The sequence below is a fragment of the Oncorhynchus gorbuscha genome, linkage group LG09 (genome assembly GCF_021184085.1).
Source record: "Oncorhynchus gorbuscha isolate QuinsamMale2020 ecotype Even-year linkage group LG09, OgorEven_v1.0, whole genome shotgun sequence".
Lineage (NCBI taxonomy): Eukaryota > Metazoa > Chordata > Actinopteri > Salmoniformes > Salmonidae > Oncorhynchus > Oncorhynchus gorbuscha.
This window is the reverse complement of record NC_060181.1, coordinates 62531551-62555429: the sequence shown is the minus strand read 5'-3', so window position 1 is coordinate 62555429 and position 23879 is coordinate 62531551. Positions and strand designations below refer to the sequence as shown.

The 23879-nt window shown below is 43.9% G+C and overlaps 1 pseudogene across 1 annotated transcript in view; it reads left to right on the top strand.

The window, feature by feature from the left end:
• Positions 1 to 10990, top strand: part of LOC124043921 — a 48826-nt pseudogene extending 37836 nt beyond the window's left edge. The window contains exons 5-11 of the transcript XR_006840406.1: positions 2597 to 2717; positions 2907 to 3046; positions 5480 to 5682; positions 5937 to 6046; positions 6140 to 6281; positions 6382 to 8292; positions 8517 to 10990. The product of XR_006840406.1 is annotated as an aryl hydrocarbon receptor-like (transcript). The remainder of the gene's footprint in view (positions 1 to 2596; positions 2718 to 2906; positions 3047 to 5479; positions 5683 to 5936; positions 6047 to 6139; positions 6282 to 6381; positions 8293 to 8516) is intronic.
• The last annotated feature ends 12889 nt before the right edge of the window (positions 10991 to 23879 follow it).

Sequence of the window (23879 nt, the reverse complement as noted above, 5' to 3'; positions counted from 1 at the left end):
GCACATGTGCTTTGTGTTAGCCATGCCTTCTGTCATTACTGCTACTGCGTCTATACAGTTCCGCGAAGCCCACAAGAAAGTGACGTATAGCTGGGGTAATGCTTTGATCCTTTTGTCATTGCTGCCGCAAACATATAGTAAGATTACAGACTTACAACTCAGTACTGAGGCGTACATTTTCAAACGTATGTGGTGAACCCTATGGCCTATGTTATAGTAACTTGCAACTGAGTATAAGGTACATACAGTAGAGACAGGACAAGGATGTCTTTCAAAGCAAAAGAGATCACAGATGATGCTTCCTTACGGACTGCAGTTATGACAGCTATGACTGCATTCTGTTGTGCGATGAAAATAGCTTGCTTGAATAATCCTACTAGCTTGACAGTTATCTATTAGTAGTCTATTCAGTGTTGACAGGTAACTATGATGCCCCACTGAGAGGGATGCCAGTCTTAATACAATCCGTTGGGAGTTTAGCACAACAAACACACACAGAGCTTACTTCTGCCACAAATGAGAAGTCTTTATAGTAGTTGCATTATACTTAGAGTTACAGTTCGGACGAAGCCTTTCGCATTGGTTTTCAGTAGAAATTCATTCAAAATACAGGTCACTGCCAAAATCAAGGAAGTACTTGACTATTGAGAGATACAAAGTATATTGAAAGCAGATGCTTCCACACAGGTGAGTTAATTAAACAATTAAAACACACCATCGTGTTTAGGGTCACGTATAAAAATGCCCAGTTGCACATTATTTTGGCTACCGTGGTAAGAAGAAGAGATCTCAGTGAGTTTGAAAAAGGGGTTTCAAAGGAGCATAGGGAGCTTAAAGGATGTGTGTGTGTGTGTGTGTGTGTGTGTGTGTGTGTGTGTGTGTGTGTGTGTGTGTGTGTGTGTGTGTGTGTGTGTGTGTGTGTGTGTGTGTGTGTGTGTGTGTGTGTGTGTGTGTGTGTGTGTGTGTGTGTGTGTGTGTGTGTGTGTGTGTGTGTGTGTGTGTGTGTGTGTGTGTGTCTCGATCAGCAGATCTCAACCAATTTGAACAATTATGGGAGATTCTGGAGCGGCACCTGAGACCACGTTTTCTACCACCATAAATAAAACAAATGAGGGAATTTCTTGTGGAAGAAAGGTGTTGCGTACATCCAATAGAGATCCAGACACTTGAAGAATCTATGCCAAGGCCGATTAAACCCGTTCTCTCGGCTCGTGGAGGCCCAACGCCCTATTAAGCCACTTTATGTTGGTGTTTCCTTTATTTTGACAGTTACCTGTATATCAGTGCCATCTGACAATGTGATGTTACTCTGTTGGTTTGAAGAGTCCACTATGTCTTTGACCACAAACCGCATGGTTCCTCTTGTTCTGAAGAGAGCGCCAGAATTCTAAATTCTAAGTGAATCCGAGGAAACCAGAAACAAACAGTGTCCAGGACCCACTTTAGTCTTGTGGCTTCAGGGTTTGTTTGCTTAATAACAGACATAAGCTGAGCTCCATTACATTGCCGTTATAGTTTCTCAGTGGTGGGCAGCACAGTTGCATTTCCTATTTTAGGTCCTTCTAAAGGCTCCTATTAGTTGTCCATTCCAGCGGAGGCCAGGCTACTTGTGAAGTACACATGTCATTAAGTAACCCTGATATGGCTTGTAGACACCATTATTATTATGTGTCTACCATAATAATCGAGGCTACAGCCATAGTCATAAACTACACCTAAAGGAAAACCATAAAAAAAGGATATTTTGGTATTTGTTTCATTAGTCCCATTGTTGACATAGTCACAAAATGTTTTGCCTGTCAGCAATCAAGTTTTCAAGATATATAACCTTCGAAATACATAAATAAAGTCGTAATGAAGCGTCATACCGGCTGTATTTCTGTATTTTGAAAGTTTTACACTGAGTGTACAAAACATTAGGAACACCTTCCTAATATTGAGTTGCACCCTCTTTAGCCCTCAGAACAGCCTCAAACCTTCTGTACAAGGTGTCCAAAGCGTTCCACAGGGATACTGGCCCATGTTGACTCCAATGCTTCCTACAGTTGTGTCAAGTTGCCTGGATGTCCTTGGGGTGGTGGATCATTCTTGATACACACAGGAAACTGTTAAGCATGAAAAACCCAGCAGCGTGACAGTTCTTGACACACTCACACTGGTGCGCCTGGCACCTACTACCATATCCTGTTTTAAGGCACTTGAGTATTTCATCTTGCCCATTCCCCATCTGAATGGCACACGTACACAATCCATTTCTCAATTGTTTTAAAGCTTAAAAATCCTTCTTTATCCTGTCTCCTCCTCTTCAGCTACACTGATTGAATTGGGTATAACAGGTGACATCAACAAGGGATCATAGCTTTCACCTCGATTCACCTGATCAGTCTATGTCGAGGAAACAGCAGGTGTTCCTAATGTTTTATACAATCGGTATATAAATTGAAAACTTGATTGCTGACATGCAAAACAATTTGGGACTAAATCAACAATGGACTAATGAAACAAATACCAAAATATAGTTTTTGGGGTGGAATTGTCTTTTAACTTTGATAGAGTACAATCGTTGAGTTTGCCCTCTCTCTTTGTCTGTCTGTAGTCAGACGTGGTTCACCAGAGTGTGTTTGAGCTGATCCACACAGACGACAGAGCCACGTTCAGACGACAGCTTCACTTTGCCCTCAACCCCAAGCCCTTTGACCCAGAGCAGGGAGGAGACGGTGAGTGATCTGGAGGGAATGGTTTGTGGCATGTTTGGGTCGTTTTTTTTCTGTGAATTTTTGTGTAAGTCATCGATTGATGTCAATGGCTGTTCAAGCTAGGTGTGTATATTTCAAGTTATGTTTTGCCCCATGTTTTTGATGATAAGCTCTCATTATACGATCTTTCACCCTGTTTTTTATGTTCAGGCATGGCAAGCAGCAGTGACATCACCAGGAACATTGTGAACTATAACCCTGAGCAGCTCCCCCCAGAGAACTCCTCCTTCCTGGAGAGGAACTTTGTGTGTCGCTTCCGCTGCCTCCTGGACAACTCCTCTGGCTTCCTGGTGAGTCTCTCATATACAGGGCTGTAGAGAAAACATCCACTTTGTACTGTCACCAGAAAGTACTTCATACACTTTATTGTGTCCTAAGAACTAGGGTTGCAAAGCTACCGATCATTTACCAAAGTTAGTAGAATCTTCAGTCATTTTGGTAAATAACAGAACCACTATGGCAATCTATTGTAACTTTGGTCATTTATACTTGAATAACTTTGAATAACTTTGGGGCGGCAGGTAACCTCGTGGTTAGAGCGTTGGACTAGTAACCGAAATGTTGCAAGATCGAATCCCCGAGCTGACAGAGTAAAAATCTGTCATTCTGCCCCTGAACAAGACCCACTGTTCCTAGGTTGTCATTGTAAATAAGAATTTGTTGTTAACTGTTTTGCCTAGTTAAATAAAGGTCAAATATATATTTTCTTCATATATAGTATAATTTATTTTATATCTGTGTCCATATTATCCATGGGTTTCTAGTAGAAAGACCATATGGTTTAAGAGAATATAGTCTAATTAATGAAAAGTATACAGTGGGGCAAAAAAGTATTTAGTCAGCCACCAATTGTGCAAGTTCTCCCACTTAAAAAGATGAGAGAGGCCTGTAATTTTCATCATAGGTATACTTCAACATTTGACAGACAAAATGAGAAAAAAAATCCAGAAAATTACATTGTAGGATTTTTTATAAATTCATTAGAAAATTATGGTGGAAAATAAGTATTTGGTCACCTACAAACAAGCAAGATTTCTGGCTCTCACAGACCTATAACTTCTTCTTTAAGAAGCTCCCTCTTCCTCCACTCGTTACCTGTATTAATTGCACCTGTTTGAACTTGTTATCACCTGTCCACAACCTCAAACAGTCACACTCCAAACTCCACTATGGCCAAGACCAAAGAGCTGTCAAAGGACACCAGAAACAAAATTGTAGACCTGCACCAGGCTGGGAAGACTGAATCTGCAATAGGTAAGCAGCTTGGTTTGAAGAAATCAACTGTGGGAGCAATTATTAGGAAATGAAAGACATACAAGACCACTGATAATCTCCCTTGTTCTGGGGCTCCACGCAAGATCGCACCCTGTGGGGTCAAAATGATCACAAGAACGGTGAGCAAAAATCCCAGAACCACACGGGGGGACCTAGTGAATGACCTGCAGAGAGCTGGGACCAAAGTAACAAAGCCTATCATCAGTAACACACTATGCCGCCAGGGACTCAAATCCTGCAGTGCCAGACGTGTCCCCCTGCTTAAGCCAGTACATGTCCAGGCCCGTTTGATGTTTGCTAGAGAGCATTTGGATGATCCAGAAGAAGATTGGGAGAATGTCATATGGTCAGATGAAACCAAAATATAACTTTTTGGTAAAAACTCAACTCGTCGTGTTTGGAGGACAAAGAATGCTGAGTTGCATCCAAAGAACACCATATCTACTGTGAAGCATGGGGGTGGAAACATCATGCTTTGAGGCTGTTTTTCTGCAAAGGGACCAGGACGACTGATGCGTGTAAACTTTCAAAGTTTTTAAAATGTTCCGGATTGACTGACCTTCATGTCTTAAAGTAATGATGGACTGTTTCTTATTTGAGCTGTTCTTGCCATAAAATGGACTTGGTCTTTTACCAAATAGGGCTATGTTCTGTATTCCACCCCTACCTTGTCACAACACTGATTGATTCAAACACATTAAGAAGGAAAGAAATTCCACAAATTGACTTTTAACAAGGCACACCTGTTGATTGAAATGCATTCCACGTGACTACCTCATGAAGCTGGTTGATAGAATGCCAAGAGTGTGCAAAGCTGTCGTTAAGGCAAAGGGTGGCTACTTTGAAGAATCTCACATTTAACATTCCACAATGTAGAATAATAGTAAACATAAAGAAAAACCCTGGAATGAGTATGTGTGCCCAAACTGGTACTGTAGTAAAATAAATAAATAAGTCTGTAAAAAAAAAGATGAAGGATATATCATGCTGAAAGCCTCATATTAAAAACACCAATGTTATTCACTATAAATTGATGGTTTATATTTAGAATAATGTTTAACAGCTTTGTTATTCTATTTTGTGTGTGTAAATAATCTTATTGAATTATTTTATATATTTCACATGTGATTTGGCCAGATAGAGAGGGCCATTCATAATTACAGAAACTAGTGACATTCTGAAGTTCCCAAAAGGGCCACTAGATGTCTTGTGATGGATTACATAAAATCCTTGAAAGTTACCAGAATTCTGGTAGTTTACTGGTAAGCTTTGAAAGTTTCCAGTAATATACCCTCCCTTTGCAACCCTAACAATAACACATACCAGCACAGTTGATCAATATGACAGTGTACAGTGAGTGGTGGATCTTGACAAATTTTGGCTAAACTTTTTATAAAGTCACCAGGCAAGTTTCTGAGTCTAACATACTTTGTTCTCCTCATATTCAGGCTCTGAACTTCCAGGGGCGTCTCAAGTTCCTCCATGCCCAGAGCATGCTGGGGGATGACGGGACACGCAGCCAGCCCAACCTGGGCCTGTTCACCATCGCCACCCCTGTCCAAAACCCGTCCATTTTGGAGATCAGAACTAAGACAATCTTCTTCCAGACCAAACACAAGCTCGACTTCACCCCCATGGGTGTTGATGCCAGGTGACTCTAAAGGCCTGAAACTAGTTCTCACTGGGTCCCAAAAAGTTGGAAGCTTTGGCCTACATTTAGGAAAGATGTATGATAGTATTTAACCTGTGCCTTGATCAAATGTATGACTTTTTAAAAATTATTGTCACAATTTCACTTCTAAATTCAACATGTTTGAGGGATGACTTCACAGGTGAACATGTGTTATGTGCTGTACTTTCCACTAATGCTCATATGGTGTGCCCTGTCTTGTCATCTCTCTACAGGGGGAAGGTTGTCCTGGGCTACTCAGAGATAGAGTTGTGTATGAGAGGCTCTGGTTATCAGTTCATCCATGCAGCTGATATGATGTACTGCGCAGACAACCATGTCAGAAGTAGGTTTTCTTCATCCTTTACAATAACTCTTTATTCGTTTGATCAATATTTTTTTGCAGATTTATCTAATGCTATGAATCTTCTTCTCTCAGTGATTAAGACAGGAGAGAGTGGTCTGACCACGTTCAGACTGCTTCAGAAGACTGGGTGCTGGGTCTGGGTCCAGGCCAATGCCAGGCTCGTCTACAAAGGAGGAAGACCTGACTTCATCATCGCACGCCAGAGAGCTTTGCTGTGAGTTATCTGTAATATGCCTGTATCATAATTTTTTATTGTTTCTCAAAAATATATGATTGCATATTCATTCATTCAGTCATTCATACATATGATACAGTAATTCCGAGGGAGAGGAGCATTTACACCAGAGGAAGATGCAGCTGCCCTTCAGCTTCACCACCGGGGAGGCCCTGCTGTACGAGACCGGCCCCACTCTGGATGCCACTGAGTTCCAAACCAACTCCCCAAAAATCCGCAAGGTGGAGTCTCTGGACCCCCAGTCTCTGCTGGGCTCCTTACTGAAGCAAGATGAGTCCGTCTACACCCAGCCCCAGGAGCCTCAGCTACCCATAGACCAGGCATTCATGGACAGCCGAGCGCTCACCAATGTGGCCTGTAACTCCTGGCAGAGTAGCATGGAGCCCCAGGGGCCCGACGGGGATGATGATGGTGACTGCCCCAGTGAGGTGAAGCAGAAGGGGGCGGTGGTGGCCATGATAGACGCCCTGGAGAAGATGGCACGAGATGGGGACCTGTGTGAGGCGCTGCAGGGGCTGGACGTGGACACGGCCGAGCTGATGGAGTGGGAGAGTGCCCTCCTCAGGCTGAGCCAGGGATCCAACGGGACTGGGGGTGGGGATACCTCCCCGGAGCTGGATGACATCATGACCAATGACATCTTCTCTTACGTGGAGGAAGCCTTGTTCAAGGAGAGCAGCGAGGGGAGCGGTAACCAGCCCAACTGCTCCATTATGGTCAACAACAACCCTAACCTAAACCTGTTCACAGAGGTGTTTAACAACAACAACCAGGATGGACCATTCACAGGAATGGTCAGCCCTACAGGTGTAGGACAGTGCAAGCCCGGGTTGCTTGACAGCCGCAGCTTTATCCATAATGGCTCCCCAGTGAACAGTCTAAATGGTCAGGTAACAGGCAATGGACCAGATGGTTTGGCAGGACAGAACCAGGCAGGACCACACCAGGTGTTCAACAGCACCCAGAGGCTCTCCCACTTTGGCCCCCAGATCCCTCAGATGGACCTGAACATCCCCACCCTGCAGCAGCTACAGCTCAATGACATCTTCGCCCCCTCTCTGGAGCTCCCCGAGCTCAGTATCCCACACAGCTCAGGCCAGAACGGGGCTGTTACGTTTTGCACCAACATGGCTGGATCCTGTGCTCAGGCACCAAACAACCACATGGGAAGCCCTCAGGGTATCACTGGCAAGGTCCACTCTAACCAGCCACCTCCACAGTTTTTCACTCATAATGGCTTGCCAGCTACAATGGCACCAAACGGACCACAACAGATCTCTGTTCCGCAGTCCAACCATGTAGCACCTAGTCTGGTGGATGGCTGGGCATCCATGATTCCCAGTAATACCTTTGTTTCACCCCAGATTGAATCTAGCAATCTCAATCTATCTAATCCCCTTCCGACTGCTTGCCTTCAGGGAAACAGTGCACCATTTCAGTCACTCAAAATCCAGAGAGTTCAGCAGTGGCCCCAGAACCAGCAGCAGCTGCCACCCCCAACCAGCACAATACAGAATGGAATAATGGCAAATGGACACACATTCATCCCTGACTGTCACAGTCAAGACACAGAGACGCAAAGAGTCCCTCACAGGCCTTTGGCCACAGAACCCCAACAGACTGTACCACCAAACACAGCATGGGGGATCGGCCAATGGCCAGCCTGCTCCATCCAGTAGCTGCATGTTTGAGAACATCTCACCCCCCTTACCTAATGGAAACAGCCACATGGATGGCACCAGGCTGGCCCCCACGTTGTCTGTATGCCAGAGTAGGATTGTGGACCCCCAGGACCAGAGTCCTCCACAGGGCTCTTGCTACTTTCAGTGGGGCCCCAGTGATCCGGTGGTGGGCACGTCAGCCGTCATCCAGGATAGTGCCAGCACCAGCCCCCCCGTCTCGCCCGCTGGTGGCCAACATAACCACCCCTGAGGGCCTACTGGCCATGCAGCAGTACCTGGCTGGATGCAGCGGAGTCGGACAGACACAGGTAACTAAGCATGCCCTCTCGTCCTCTGCTGCTACTGTTATGGATGAAGCAGTGATTTTTTTCCTTACCAAATGAACTGGTTTTCACGCAAATAGGAAAACTCAGGGCACTAAATAGTTATGAAGTCATTTCTTGATATGAATCATTTGTACTTTATGATATGAAACTTTATGAAACAAGCCAGGCATCTGATTCTATCTTTTGTCATACTTTTTCCCCAACAGATTCCAAGCCTCCCTGTCATAGACAGCAATGGAATATTCTCTTTACCACCCCTTGTAAATGGATCCATGTGCTTTACAGAGCACAACCAAATCAACTATTGCAACTTCTAAACATGCGTCACATTGCCTTACGAGGTACAAGTGGCGGACAGAGAGAGGAGGAAGCCATCCATGAATCTATTCATCCTTCCATGAATCTATTCATCCTTCCGTGAATCTATTCATCCTTCCATGAATCTATTCATCCTTCCATCTGTACGCTTTCATAGACAACCCTCTGCCTTAAGAGATGTCTCAGTGAGGGTGTTGTGAAGACAAGCCATCCGCTCATCATGTGTGGTCAAACACATCATCCCATCTCCCCATATCAGTGTTTGCAGTAAATACAAGGACTCCTTTAATTACCCCTTGTCACTTCTGTCAGCAATGGAACAAAAAGCGCAACTTCAAATTGAACTGGTTTTCTTTGTGTTTTTGCATTGTCTTTTGTTTTGCCGATGCCGTGCCTTTGTTTTTATTACCGTGTAACAACAATTTCTGTCACAACTTGTTTGTTTAATTGCCTTCAATGATATGAATGAAGTATGAATCCTCACTAGTGCATTTGGCTGCCGTTATAATGGCTGGCGCTACATGGCTTTTTAAGGTCATGACCAACTCCCAAAGTGAGATTCTCATGAAGCAAGCCGTATTCATTTTTTTTCTCCAAACGTTTGTTTCCTGTGCACTTACATTATAGTCGGATGGTGATAGGACACCATTCAAGTTTTCACTCATGGGAAAACAAAACAAAATACTAATGTTGAACACAAAAATAAAGTCACAAACATTTTTGTATGGAGTGTAAATACAGAAATTGAATCTATATTCTTATATAAAGACATTATGTAAAACGATGTGAGTGCACTTGTGTTTATGACTGTGATGACTATGACTATGTTTACAGCGTGTGTGTGCAAAGGCGTTCGTGTGTGTTTGTGTTCTCTTGTTCTGGAGAGTGAATGAAGCAGTGTACAAATGTCCCGTGGAACTCAGTTGGTAGAGCATGGCACTTGCAACGCCAGGGTTGTGGGTTTGATTCCCAAGGGGGACCAGTATGAAAATGTATGGACTCAATACTGTAAGTCGCTCTGGACAAGAGAATCTGCTAAATTGCTCAAATGTAAATGTACTAATAGACTTTCTGAGGAAAAGATGATGTATTTCATTGAAATGTCTGCATTGGTTGCAGAGTAGGCAGTATGACTAACCATGCAAGGCATGTGCTTTCAGATGATACCCCTTGTAATGCTATTGGTATCCAAATGTCATTACAGTTTGACAATACTCTGATGCAGTATGTCGATAATGTTATATCAATAGTAGTAAACCCTTTGTTTGTTTTTCTTGGCTTTTGTTTCATTTTGGTATTATCTAAACTTCACTAAGCCATACGCTAACTTCTTATGGTCATAATACAAACTGTGGAGGAATGCGGGCCCTAATGCTGCATCTATAAGAGACGCAGAAGTCCTATAAGGGCTAGTATAGTAACCAGAGTTACTACAGAAATTGGACTAGAAGTCGAACTTCCCACGAGGCTGCCATGATGACTCCGCATATTCAACAAATGGAACTCCATGTCAGTCAATAGTTGACAGAAAGATGGCAGATCCTCCCAATTTAAATGTCCCCTGACACTCAAGGCTCCCGTCATCACTCATCTCTTGTCTCCCTCAGAGGGCTCTGAGACTAAATCAATATGGCCACCCACCTTTCAATTCCTTTGACCTACTTCCTCATTCTGCTCATATGACAGGGCAAGATAGATGAGAGGAATATGGAGGAAACTAAACCTGGCCAACTAGAGGGCCTCTCCTGCCAAACTGCTCTCACCATTTCAGCTCGCTCAGCTCAGTAAGGCAGAGGAAAGTACATATAGTAAAGGGAGCTATTCTATGTATTGGGTATATTCACATTTAGCTTTGGCTTTTAAAATTGTATTTAGTAATTGCTCTTGTTGCTTTAACCAGCTGATATACAAGCTTTCAAAGTGCCTGCCTTGAAATGTTGATAAAGTTTCTCGTATCAAAGCTTATATAAAAGAAAGGGAAGGGCATGCTATACAGTATACTGTATATTAGCCCTGAGCCATGTAGCTATTCTTTAAGCGCACTCTTCAACAGTCTTCAACATCAGGTAGTTGCAGAGTTCAGCATCAATATATTATGAATATTTACATTTTTGCATTTGTTGGTTGTATGTTTGTTTATTTGTATGTTTTGTTATTATGTCTAGTGGCCTTACAACATCAGTTAGACAGGTATTCTCTTTGTAAGCCTTTATTTCCACAGAAATATATAATTTAGTGTAGTTCACTTGTATTTAACCAAGTATAGTGTATGCAATGTATTGATAATTACCAACTTACTTGTTACCATTTGTTTCTTAATTGTACAATTCAATTTCATATTAAAAATACTCCTAATAACTTACTGCTGTGTTACTTGGTCATTGTTAAAGTGAAATACTCTTGTTAGCCACTGGAGGGTGCATCTCTTCACTGTTGACTGAATAACAATCATCTCACTGGCCTATGTAAACAGTGCAATGAGAAGAGTCATGACTCATGTTTAGGATTTCCACTAGGGAATGGGGATACCTAGTCAGTCGCTCAATTGAATGCATTCAACCAAAATTGTATCTAGCCCCTCTGAATCAGAAAGGTGCGGGGGGCTGCCTTTATCGACTGTCATCAATGCCCATGGAGCAGTTGTTGGGGGTTAACTGCCTTACTTACTTAAGGGCAGAACGGCAGATTTTTCCACCGAGCTGTCTCTGGGATTTGAACCAATGACCTTCCAGTTACTGGGCCCACTAGGCTATCTACCGCTATAGTACAGCCACAAAAAATGGCCTATATCGTATCAAATTGAGGAAAATTAAAATGTGCTTTTTTTGTCTTCATTTTAGGGTTGAGTTAGGCATACGGTTAGCAGTATGGCTACGGTTAGGGTTAAGTTTAAAATACAATTTTAAGAAGATAGATTTTAGAAATAGGCGGGGTTTATGACATTGTGGCTGTAATAACTAGTGATGACCTGTGCTTAGAGCTGAAACAAATCTAGACTGAGCTACAGGAAAGTTAGGACACAAACTGTGGCGCCCAACAGATTCCTTAAATGCTCTGACAAACAGACAGACCACCAACGCTTTAAATACACAGATGTTAAATCAACTGTAACTGAAGGTGTTCCTGAATAATAATAAACCATCTAAGCAAATGTTACCATTGACAAAACAAATTAAATTAGATAATATCTGTTACAAATATAAATAGACATGAAAGAACCTGGCCCTATTGATGAATGACAAACTTCAATCACTCACAGACAAGTACTGTATCTGCCAACAAATGATACGTCTTTGCACCATTCTCATTGGGTCTGCATTATGACATCATTATCACCTCTCAACCCCACTCTGCGCATCCAAATTACCTCTTTCTGGATCTGCATCAGGTGAACTTGCCCCGAAACCACTTCTATCCTCAATCAGTGAATTAGTCTTGCTATGGTTTTATAATAACGGGATCAGGGCTGTTGCGCTGTGGCAAGCAGAGACCAGAGAGACAGAGACGGATTCGTTTGATGAGGTTTCCATGCCCCTGCAGCCACAGGTTGGCACACAGCAACGTCAATCATACCCTACCATGCTGCCCGGCCCAGCCCGCAGGCACAACTCACATAAAAGCCCTGGCGCAGACTCTGACTATTACTTAGTCATTAATCATAGAGAGAGGGAGAGTGGACATTGTTCACAAACAGATCCCCCTGATTCACCGAGTCACTATAGGACATAAGAAGTTTCACTGCGTTTTCTTCTCATTTGTCTTCTCATTTACTTGTGTACATTGAGGGATGTGCACTCAAAGGAACAGACAGTACAGGGTTCTGTATGTTAACAATCACACATACACAGTGCATGGATACACGGGGTTACATGTGCTTTAGTATTTTCACCAAAGTGTCCCACAGAACTACAGAAATAAATGTCCCACATTTGATTATCTAAGATGAATTTGCTCCAGCAGAGAAAATGGATTGTTGGAAGGTAACTCGAGCTACCCCTAAAGAAAACTCCCGTGCTCTACTTAAATGAAAGGATTAAGGCAGAGGAAAACAGAGAAATACAATTTTACAATCAGCTGCGCATAATATTATACTCTCAGGCAAGTTATTTTATGTTTGCCAACCCGTCATCAGGAATTCTCTCTTTTTTCTATTTTCTTTACAGTGGATTTTGCTAGCTTTGGAGACTAGACTGTACAAGAAAGAAACTTTTTTTTTAAAGAGTTGCGGTTCTGAAAGTGATAATTTTTCTACTGCACCTGCATTCTTTGCGGATATCATTGAGTTTGGGGAATTTAAGACGTGACTTCACACCCGAATTTATAAAGGTTTTCAATGGCTTAATGTCATAAACAAAATGCTCTCCTGCTGATACAGCATGTTGCATGTCTCAGTTTATGAATATGGGATCATCCATAGTTACAGAACATCTGCTTTCTATAATATTTGGGAATAAGAACTGACGGTCTAAAATTATACTGTTACACATAGATAAGGAACACAAAGACTGAACGACTGGATCGCGTCTCCAGCAACCGAACTGATAAAACGAACAACCAGCCGGCTTGGGTAATAACCCTATATTTATGTCGAGCCTAACAACACCCATGCCAATATATCCTCCAAACACTGTTTTCTCGGGCATTATCACTTAAATGGAGCACAGAATTAATATAGTAAAATCTAACAGATAAAGTCATTTTTTTCTAATAAAATGCCACTTGTGCAATGGAGACACGTCACGCAATTTAAAAGGAGAACCAACTATTTGAAATACTTTTCTACTCGACATCCAGTGGGTTTTTACAATGTAAGTGGTCCTTTGTAGCTTAGTTGGTAGAGCATGGCACTTGTAACGTGTGGGTTTGATTCCATTGGAAATCACACTTGTTCCGCTTCATTTGGGTGTTCATTCACTCAGACAGAGATTTTATAACACTTTTATAAGGTAACACATCTACAAGCGTTATATAACATTCAAAAGATTTTCATGAATGCTTATAATGCAGTGCTCATGAGGGTGTTATACATTGCTTATTAATTGTATTACAGTTTAAATGATGGCAGTGTGCGCTAAATAGCGTTTCAATCGGTGACGTCACTTGCTCTGAGACCTTGAAGTAGTGGTTCCCCTTGCTCTGCAAGGGCCGTGGCTTTTGTGGAGCGATGGGTAACGATGCTTCGTGGGTGACTGTTGTTGATGTGTGCAGAGGGTCCCTGGTTCGCCGCGAGGGTACACAAAGTTATACTGTTACACCAGCCTAGGTAAGTGCATTACGATCACTTCCAAGTGAGTAAAGTATCTTGGGACTGTGGCTAGCGGTACAACCAGAAGGTTGGAAGTTCATTTCCCTTGGGTAGCTAAAAGATATTCCACATAAATGTAATTAGTAGGACCTTTATACTCACCAGATTTACCAGATCTCTACGTACTCTATAGATACATCATAGGTGATCTATAAATACAGTGGGGCAAAAAGTATTTAGTCAGCCACCAATTGTGTCACTTAAAAAGATGAGAGGCCTGTAATTTTCATCATAGGTACACCTCAACTATGACAGACAAAATGAGAAAAAAATCCAGAAAATCACATTGTAGGATTTTTTATGAATTTATTTGCAAATTATGGTGGAAAATAAGTATTTGGTCACCTACAAACAAGCAGGATTTCTGGCTCTCACAGACCTGTAACTTCTTCTTTAAGAGGTTCCTCTGTCCTCCACTCACATGTGTTAATGGCACTTGTTTGAACTTGTTATCAGTAAAAAGACACCTGTCCACAACCTCAAACAGTCACACTCCAAACTTCACTATGGCCAAGACCAAAGAGCTGTCAAAGGACACCAGAAACAAAATTGTAAACCTGCACCACGGTGGGAAGACTGAATCTGCAATAGGTAAGCAACTTGGTTTGAAGAAATCAACTATGGGAGCAATTATTAGGAAATGGAAGACATAGAAGACCACTAATAATCTCCCTCGATCTGGGGCTCCACGCAAGATCTCACCCCGTGGGGTCAAAATGATCACAAGAACGGTGAGCAAAAATCCCAGAACCACACGGGGGGACCTAGTAAATGACCTGCTGGGACCAAAGTAACAAAGCCTACCAAAGCCTACCACACACTACGCCGCCAGGGACTCAAATCCTGCAGTGCCAGACGTGTCCCCCTGCTTAAGCCAGTACATGTTCAGTCCCATCTGAAGTTTGCTAGAGAGCATTTGGATGATCCAGAAGAAGATCCAGAAGAAGATTGGGAGAATGTCATATGGTCAGATGAAACCAAAATATAACTTTTTGGTAAAAACTCAACTTGTCATGTTTGGAGGACAAAGAATGCTGAGTTGCATCCAAAGAACACCATGCCTACTGTGAAGCATGGGCGTGGAAAAATCATGCTTTGGGGCTGTTTTTCTGCAAAGGGACCAGGACGACTGATCCGTGTAAAGTAAAGAATGAATGGGGCCATGTATCGTGAGATTTTGAGTGAAAACCTCCTTCCATCATCAAGGGCATTGAATATGAAACGTGGCTGGGTCTTTCAGCATGACAATGATCCCAAACACACCGCCCGGGCAATGAAGGAGTGGCTTCGTAAGAAGCATTTCAAGTTCCTGCAGTGGCCTAACCAGTCTCCAGATCTCAACCCCAATAGAAAATCTTTGGAGGGAGTTGAAAGTCCGTGTTGCTCAGCAACAGCCCCAAAACATCACCGCTCTAGAGGAGATCTGCATGTAGGAATGGGCCAAAATAACAGCAACAGTGTGTGAAAACATTGTGAAGACTTATAGAAAACGTTTGACCTCTATCATTGCCAACAAAGTGTATATAACAAAGTATTGAGATAAACTTTTGTTATTGACCAAATACTTATTTTCCACCAAAATTTGCAAATCCTGCAATGTGATTTTTCTGGAAAAAGAAATTCTCATTTTGCCTGTCATAGTTGAAGTGTACCTATGATGACAATTACAGGCCTCTCTCACCTTTTTAAGTGGGAGAACTTGCACAATTGGTGTTTGACTAAATACTTTTTTGCCCCACTGTATATCTGTACAAAGCCTGTGTCTATCATTTTGCAGTAGCTTGGTTGTAGTTTAACTAAATTCAAATCTAAGTAGTGTTTTCAGTTGTTATTTTTTGTTGTTGTTGCCATGTAACAGTCTAGCTAACTACTGGAACTAAGCAGTAATATTTTTCTTGTGCAAAAAATACAATAAAATAGGTGTGAAGTAGGCACTAATTTCCTTCATTTTGGGCATCAGATATGCCTAATTCTAAATTTAAACATAAATTTTGTGTTTAATAAGCTATATGACTCCAAAGTGATCTATTTTTGCAATTTGTGGTCTATGACTTTTCGGATTTACATATGATAATTTTTTCACAAAGTAGTTTGAATGTAGTAAACTACTTTTTCATTAAAACTATATTTTCCTTAAGAACAGCTTTAGTGTATATTATCTTCTTCCAGTGTGAAGTAATTGGTAGACTGGTAAACTATATTTTCAGAGTAGCTTCCCCAACACTGCATGATGGTTACCACAGTGCAAAATGTTAACCTTTATGAACCATTCACAGCTTTGGAATAAGGTGCAGAGCAGACAGAAAATCACAAATTTGACACCTCCCTCAGACACAATAACACATTGAGTATTGTATTCACTACCAAGTGTACTCACTTAGCCAAAAAGCCCTTTGCAGTTTGCACAAAAAAAGAGACACAGCTTGAATTATTTTTTTTGGTCCTGCTGGGATCTGAGTGAGCATGAAAAACACATTCACAGCTGTGGTAGTGAAGAGAGGAGGAGATAAGGGGAAAGGAGGCGATGGCCCCTGGGACTGGTTGTGTCTAAACAAACACACAACAGCTCTCTGGCTGGCCTGGCAGAAACACTCATCATGGCCCATGGGATTTCTGCTATCCATTTGGCTTGGTGTTTTGTGTTTCAGAGCAAACAAACAAATGAACTGACAAACAACTAAACAAAACTGCCAGGTTCCCACTCATTGAATACAAGAAGAGTGAAAGCAGGGAAGATGAATAATGCCACCAGTCATCAAATTTGGTCTGCTCTGAGCGGTGGTGGGACTGACAGTTGACATTTTGAAATGCTAGTGAGAATTGTGGGTTGGTTGTAGTTGATATTTATTTTTTATAGTATAAGTGCTTTCCAACAACAAACAAAATGTCCCAAACCATACCCATTGTGTTCTATTTTCATCTCGTTTAGCATATTATGTACACTGCTTCATTTTCGTACAACTACACAGAATGTACAATTCCCCAAAAGCCATGAAAAAATCATAAACAACATATTTGTGGTGCAGGCTCAATTATATGTATGGAGAGCTACCAGCCACTAACTGCGTTGTACTGAGAATCAAAAGGCTCTGCTCTACATACAGTGATTCTATATGTGTCTCTCTCATCTTCACGTAGCACAGGATATATAGGCCCTGCTCTCTGCATCGGGATCGCCAGTCACATGACTCCATGTATGCATTATCATAGTTTTATTTTGTGAAAGCATTCACTTGAGCCTGCCTGTGTACATTTTGTTAAGATTATGAGAAGCTCAGTGTCATGTTTTGTCTTATATTGTCTTGTCATTTTGCTTTTCCTTCTGTTCGTTTTCCCCCTGCTGGTCTTTTTAGGTTCGTTCCCCTTTTTCTCTCTCCCTTCCTCTCTCTCTTCTCTCTATCGTTCCGTTCCTGCTCCCAGCTGTTCCTATTCCCCTAATCAATCATTTAGTCTTCCCACACCTGTTCCCTATCTTTTCCCCTGATTAGAGTCCCTATTTCTCCCCTTGTTTTCCGTTTCTGTCCTGTCGGATCCTTGTATATTGTTCACCGTGCTGTGTCTTTGTATCGCCCTGTCGTGTCGTGTTTCCCTCAGATGCTGCGTGGTGAGCAGGTGTCTGAGTCTGCTACGGTCAAGTGCCTTCCCGAGGCAACCTGCAGTTTATTATCGAGTCTCCAGTCAGTTCTCGTGATTACGAGTGAAATTGTTTTTATGCTTTATTTACCGCTCCGATTTGTCTAGGAGTATTGCTATTTCCTTAAACTGGATTAAAGACTCTGTTTTCGCCAAGTCGCTTTTGGGTCCTCATTCACCTGCATAACAGAAGGATCCGACCAAGGAATGGACCCAGCGACTACAGACGCTCGTAACACTGCCGTCGAGATCCAAGGAGCCATGCTCGGCAGACACGAGCAGGAATTGTCTGCTGCTCGTCATGCCATGGAGAACCTGGCCGCTCAGGTTTCCGACCTCTCTGGACAGTTCCAGAGTCTTCGTCTCGTGCCACCTGTTACTTCCTGGTCTGCCGAGCCTCCGGAACCTAGGGTTAATAACCCACCTTGCTACTCCGGGCAGCCCAAGGAGTGCCGCTCCTTTCTCACCCAGTGTGATATTGTGTTCTCTCTCCAACCCAACACATACTCTAGAGAGAGAGCTCGGGTTGCTTACGTCATTTCACTCCTTACTGGCCGGGCTCGAGAGTGGGGCACAGCTATCTGGGAGGCAAGGGCTGATTGTTCAAACAATTACCAGAACTTTAAAGAGGAGATGATTCGGGTTTTTGACCGTTCAGTTTTTGGTAGGGAGGCTTCTAGGGCCCTGGCTTCCCTATGCCAAGGTGATCGATCCATAACGGATTACTCTATAGAGTTTCGCACTCTTGCTGCCTCTAGTGACTGGAACGAGCCGGTGCTGCTCGCTCGTTTTCTGGAGGGACTCCACGCAGTGGTCAAAGATGAGATTCTCTCCCGGGAGGTTCCTTCCAGTGTTGACTCTTTGATTGCTCTCGCCATCCGCATAGAACGACGGGTAGATCTTCGTCACCAAGCTCGTGGAAGAGAGCTCGCGTCAACGGTGTTTCCCTGCTCCGCATCGCAACCATCTCCCTCCTCTGGCTCAGAGACTGAGCCCATGCAGCTGGGAGGTATTCGCATCTCGACTAAGGAGAGGGAACGGAGGATCACCAACCGCCTGTGCCTCTATTGCAGATTTGATGGACATTTTGTCAATTCATGTCCAGTAAAAGCCAGAGCTCATCAGTAAGCGGAGGGCTACTGGTGAGCGCTACTACTCAGGTCTCTCCATCTAGATCCTGTACTACTATGTCGGTCCATCTACGCTGGACCGGTTCGGGTGCTACATGCAGTGCCTTGATAGACTCTGGGGCTGAGGGTTGTTTCATGGACGAAGCATGGGCTCGGAAACATGACATTCCTTTCAGACTGTTAGACAAGCCTACGCCCATGTTCGCCTTAGATGGTAGTCATCTTCCCAGTATCAGATTTGAGACACTACCTTTAACCCTCACAGTATCTGGTAACCACAGTGAGACTATTTCTTTTTTGATTTTTCGTTCACCTTTTACACCTGTTGTTTTGGGTCATCCCTGGCTAGTATGTCATAATCCTTCTATTAATTGGTCTAGTAATTCTATCCTATCCTGGAACGTTTCTTGTCATGTGAAGTGTTTAATGTCTGCCATCCCTCCCATTTCTTCTGTCCCCACTTCTCAGGAGGAACCTGGCGATTTGACAGGAGTGCCGGAGGAATATCATGATCTGCGCACGGTCTTCAGTCGGTCCCGAGCCAACTCCCTTCCTCCTCACCGGTCGTATGATTGTAGTATTGATCTCCTTCCGGGGACCACTCCTCCTCGGGGTAGACTATACTCTCTGTCGGCTCCCGAACGTAAGGCTCTCGAGGATTATTTGTCTGTGTCTCTTGACGCCGGTACCATAGTGCCTTCTTCCTCTCCGGCCGGGGCGGGGTTTTTTTGTTAAGAAAAAGGACGGTACTCTGCGCCCCTGCGTGGATTATCGAGGGCTGAATGACATAACGGTTAAGAATTGTTATCCGCTTCCCCTTATGTCATCAGCCTTCGAGATTCTGCAGGGAGCCAGGTGCTTTACTAAGTTGGACCTTCGTAACGCTTACCATCTCGTGCGCATCAGAGAGGGGGACGAGTGGAAAACGGCGTTTAACACTCCGTTAGGGCATTTTGAGTACCGGGTTCTGCCGTTTGGTCTCGCCAATGCGCCAGCTGTTTTTCAGGCATTAGTTAATGATGTTCTGAGAGACATGCTGAACATCTTTGTTTTTGTCTACCTTGACGATATCCTGATTTTTTCACCGTCACTCGAGATTCATGTTCAGCACGTTCGACGTGTTCTCCAGCGCCTTTTAGAGAATTGTCTCTACGTGAAGGCTGAGAAGTGCTCTTTTCATGTCTCCTCCGTTACTTTTCTCGGTTCCGTTATTTCCGCTGAAGGCATTCAGATGGATTCCGCTAAGGTCCAAGCTGTCAGTGAGTGGCCCGTTCCAAGGTCACGTGTCGAGTTGCAGCGCTTTCTAGGTTTCGCTCATTTCTATCGGCGTTTCATTCGTAATTTCGGTCAAGTTGCTGCCCCTCTCACAGCTCTTACTTCTGTCAAGACGTGTTTTAAGTGGTCCGGTTCCGCCCAGGGAGCTTTTGATCTTCTAAAAGAACGTTTACGTCCGCTCCTATCCTCGTTACTCCTGACGTCACTAGACAATTCATTGTCGAGGTTGACGCTTCAGAGGTAGGCGTGGGAGCCATTCTATCCCAGCGCTTCCAGTCTGACGATAAGGTTCATCCTTGCGCTTATTTTTCTCATCGCCTGTCGCCATCTGAACGCAACTATGATGTGGGTAACCGCGAACTGCTCGCCATCCGCTTAGCCCTAGGCGAATGGCGACAGTGGTTGGAGGGGGCGACCGTTCCTTTGTCGTTTGGACAGACCATAAGAACCTTGAGTACATCCGTTCTGCCAAATGACTTAATGCTCGTCAAGCTCGTTGGGCGTTATTTTTCGCTCGTTTCGAGTTTGTGATTTCTTACCGTCCGGGTAGCAAGAACACCAAGCCTGATGCCTTATCCCGTCTTTTTAGTTCTTCTGTGGCTTCTACTGATCCCGAGGGGATTCTTCCTTATGGGCGTGTTGTCGGGTTGACAGTCTGGGGAATTGAAAGACAGGTTAAGCAAGCACTCACGCACACTGCGTCGCCGCGCGCTTGTCCTAGTAACCTTCTTTTCGTTCCTGTTTCCACTCGTCTGGCTGTTCTTCAGTGGGCTCACTCTGCCAAGTTAGCTGGTCATCCCGGTGTTCGAGGCACTCTTGCTTCTATTCGCCAGCGCTTTTGGTGGCCGACTCAGGAGCGTGACACGCGCCGTTTCGTGGCTGCTTGTTCGGACTGCGCGCAGACTAAGTCAGGTAACTCTCCTCCTGCCGGTCGTCTCAGACCGCTCCCCATTCCTTCTCGACCATGGTCTCACATCGCCCTAGACTTCATTACCGGTCTGCCTTTGTCTGCGGGGAAGACGGTGATTCTTACGGTTGTCGATAGGTTCTCTAAGGCGGCACATTTCATTCCTCTCGCTAAACTTCCTTCCGCTAAGGAGACGGCACAAATCATCATTGAGAATGTGTTCAGAATTCATGGCCTCCCGTTAGACGCCGTTTCAGACAGAGGTCCGCAATTCACGTCACAGTTTTGGAGGGAGTTCTGTCGTTTGATTGGTGCGTCCGTCAGTCTCTCTTCCGGGTTTCATCCCCAGTCTAACGGTCAAGCAGAGAGGGCCAATCAGACGATTGGTCGCATACTACGCAGCCTTTCTTTCAGAAACCCTGCGTCTTGGGCAGAACAGCTCCCCTGGGCAGAATACGCTCACAACTCGCTTCCTTCGTCTGCTACCGGGTTATCTCCGTTTCAGAGTAGTCTGGGTTACCAGCCTCCTCTGTTCTCATCCCAGCTTGCCGAGTCCAGCGTTCCCTCCGCTCAAGCGTTTGTCCAACGTTGTGAGCGCACCTGGAGGAGGGTGAGGTCTGCACTTTGCCGTTACAGGGCACAGACTGTGAGAGCCGCCAATAAACGTAGGATTAAGAGTCCAAGGTATTGTTGCGGCCAGAGAGTGTGGCTTTCCACTCGCAACCTTCCTCTTACGACAGCTTCTCGAAAGTTGACTCCGCGGTTCATTGGTCCGTTCCGTGTCTCCCAGGTCGTCAATCCTGTTGCTGTGCGACTGCTTCTTCCGCGACATCTTCGTCGCGTCCATCCTGTCTTCCATGTCTCCTGTGTCAAGCCCTTTCTTCGCACCCCGTTCGTCTTCCCTCCCCCTCCCGTCCTTGTCGAGAGCGCACCTATTTACAAGGTACGTAGGATCATGGACATGCGTTCTCGGGGACGGGGTCACCAATACTTAGTGGATTGGGAGGGTTACGGTCCTGAGGAGAGGAGTTGGGTTCCGTCTCGGGACGTGCTGGACCGTTCACTGATTGATGATTTCCTCCGTTGCCGCCAGGATTCCTCCTCGAGTGCGCCAGGAGGCGCTCGGTGAGTGGGGGGGTACTGTCATGTTTTGTCTTATATTGTCTTGTCATTTTGCTTTTCCCTCTGTTCGTTTTCCCCCTGCTGGTCTTTTTAGGTTCGTTCCCCTTTTTCTCTCTCCCTTCCTCTCTCTCTTCTCTCTATCGTTCCGTTCCTGCTCCCAGCTGTTCCTATTCCCCTAATCAATCATTTAGTCTTCCCACACCTGTTCCCTATCTTTTCCCCTGATTAGAGTCCCTATTTCTCCCCTTGTTTTCCGTTTCTGTCCTGTCGGATCCTTGTATATTGTTCACCGTGCTGTGTCTTTGTATCGCCCTGTCGTGTCGTGTTTCCCTCAGATGCTGCGTGGTGAGCAGGTGTCTGAGTCTGCTACGGTCAAGTGCCTTCCCGAGGCAACCTGCAGTTTATTATCGAGTCTCCAGTCAGTTCTCGTGATTACGAGTGAAATTGTTTTTATGCTTTATTTACCGCTCCGATTTGTCTAGGAGTATTGCTATTTCCTTAAACTGGATTAAAGACTCTGTTTTCGCCAAGTCGCTTTTGGGTCCTCATTCACCTGCATAACACTCAGCTGCTTTCCAGCAGTAAAAGATTGTATTAGGCCTTAACCTAGACAGACACAGTTCCCCTGCTATTACAAGCATGCCTATAAATGAAAACAACAACAAAAAGTAATCAGATTAATCATGAATCTATATGCAAAGATGTAGGCCCGTGTTTGGATTTTGTAACATATCAGCTGGTGGTCCTGTGTAGCTCAGTTGGTAGAGCATGGCGCTTGTAACGCCAGGGTTTTGTAACGTAGAATGTATCATGACTGTAAGGTGGATAAAAGCGTCTGCTAAATGGCATATATTATTATTATTATTAGGTATGTAGACATTTTTATGAATCAAATGTATGCTATGGCACAAAAGTGTAGAAATGTGGACACATTTATTTTAATGCATTGCATCTCAACACCATGGCTATGCTAAACCATGAATGTAGAATAGCATGGTTTCATTATTTAAAAGTCTAACCTCTGACCCAAATACAGCAAAGGCCACTTAGGCTCAACATGAACCTCTACTCTCTCATCTCCACTCTGATTGGACGAAACAGGCCGCTCAGGAACGCGCAAACATTGACGTGGTTGCTTGTGTTTCCAGGAGATTTTCTCATAATGCACCCGCAGACCTCTTGCTTGCCTCATGCCTATTGCGCGTCCCCGCCTAAATCTGTGACCCTGACCCTAGCAGGGTGATGCGCGTGCCCGAACCTGACTCGATAATTGGGTATAGCGGAAGTATAGCATTGGACTAATATACAATATATAAAATATCCTAACAACGTTGTTCGATTATTATCAGTGTAAAATATGAAAAAATTGCCTGGGAAATAATTGGAAAGGTGCATAGAAGGTGCATGGAAGAGGATTAAAGCCTTTCTAAACGCACTGGCATTGCACATCAAGATCACCATTCCGCTAGACGAGGAGAATAATTACTGGGGTTGTATATTGGTTTGAAGCATTGTTTTGCAGACCAATTAAGCTTGTCGATGGATTATAAACAGCATTGCAACTTTAATACATTTTATCAATTTTAACGGAGGCAGTCTGGATGGCAATCTGAGCGCGCAACGATGCCATGCATCACCATGCATTTATAGACATTTGAATTATTCTCCCATCTCTAGATCAGCGCACAGTTAAATGAGAAAATATCAACTAAAAGTAGAACTGTTTGTTGTTTTTCGTTTAGATGTGGTTGGCCTCTCGCGAATGTGTTTACGTTCTTCATCTGAAGGATTAGTATAACAACATTTCTTGTGGGCTATATGTAGCTCGAAGACAACTGTAAGCTAATATAATTTTTTGGGAGATTCATCGGGCTTGCAA